The following is a 1,682-nucleotide window of genomic DNA, read 5'->3' as shown; positions in this document are numbered from 1 at the left end:
AATCTGAGTCAACATATGTAGTTAAAAACCGATACACGATTTAAACTGCGGAAGTTCTCCGAAAACAAAACCTTTGTAGTTTAAATAATGTATAAATTTTTAACTACATATGTTGACTCCGATTTATACGAATGACCTTGTTGTCACGCCACGTCACCAAAAATTAACATTTTTTTGGTTAGAAATTGACGGAATGAACCAAATAGGATAACAGAAATGAAGTTAAGGGATTAACTTGTAATATTTTTTAGTTAAGAGACTAAGGCAGAACATTAAATTAAGCTAAGCGACTTGGTAAATAGTTAAGCGATTTTTTTTCTCGAAAATACAAAAAAATCAAATTTCTTGAAAAAATATCAAATTTTTAAAAATACAAAAAAAATTAATATATTTAGATTAATATTTCAAATTGATGGATATCCATCCATTAAAAAGATGTCAATAGGCAAATTGAATGAATTTTATCTCTAATGGATGGATTTGATTGAATATTTTTGAAAAAGTTTTAGTGGATTGTTAAAAGATTAATGAATTATTTTGATCCATCCACTAGCAATCCAATCTGTATACATCCAATCTATTCATTTTGCCACCTCTAGTCCATACACTACAACCTAAAGTTAACATAGGGTTAAAGCCTCCAATTAACTTCTAACGAACAGTTAACTAATTGTCTATAAATGAAAAGCTTGGCTTACTAACTATATGTATATGGAAAGCTTGCACAACAAGTTAATTATTGAAATAACTTGGAACTATCTCATGGTGTGTTCATGAAACACGAGATTCGTTGCAATATGGGTGATAATGGAGTTATTATAATAAATGACTAATAATATTGTTGATGGAATCTTGATGTCTTCGAGGAGATACACAAACCATTGCAGTTCACATGTTGTTGCAGCCAAGACACAATACTCAATTGTTGACGATGAACTGAAAAAATGGTTAATTATTTCTTCACATGCCATGATATTAATGACTTACCTAAAAAAACACTAGTATGAGATTGGTCTTCTGCTCTCTATACATCATTCCCAATAAGCATATGAAAAATCAATGAGGTGGAAGGATGAATCACATGTGGGAAGACCAAATCTCACATTCCATCTGAAAAATCAGCAACCTGGCTTGAAGCGACGAGCCTTCTTGTCAAACATAAATTTTGTACAAGCTGATCTTGAACCAAAATGGAGTTTTGAATTGAATATCTTCCAAAATGAATCAAGGTTTTACTAGGACTGACCACAAACCGAGCCTAGATTTTTATCGGGCTGTTCTCGAATCTATTGAGCTTTTATAGAGGCTGAACTTAGAAACTGAGTGAGATTTTATATCAAACTGGTTTCGAACAGATAAAACTTTTAATCGAGCTGAGCTCAAGAACCATTGTTAAAAATTTTCTATGGTTATTCTTTAGGAGTCCAAAAGGAGAACTTTTCTTTAATGGTGGGGCTCATGAGCCAAACAGAGACTTATACCAATCCCCAAAACCAAACCAAGAGCTTTTAAGAATGATTTAACTCTAAACAAAAATAATTACTTCCTAAGGAAGAATGATTTACTCAAGAGAAAACCACTCTTGGTAAATTTACAATAAATCCTTCATCCAGAACAATTTCCTCACTTAAACTCAAGAATGCTTGAATATACGAAAACGTTGAAGCAATTATATATATATA

This window comes from Lathyrus oleraceus, chromosome 7, assembly GCF_024323335.1.
Source record: "Lathyrus oleraceus cultivar Zhongwan6 chromosome 7, CAAS_Psat_ZW6_1.0, whole genome shotgun sequence".
NCBI classification, from domain to species: Eukaryota; Viridiplantae; Streptophyta; class Magnoliopsida; order Fabales; family Fabaceae; genus Lathyrus; species Lathyrus oleraceus.
Note: the sequence above shows the minus strand (reverse complement) of the source record.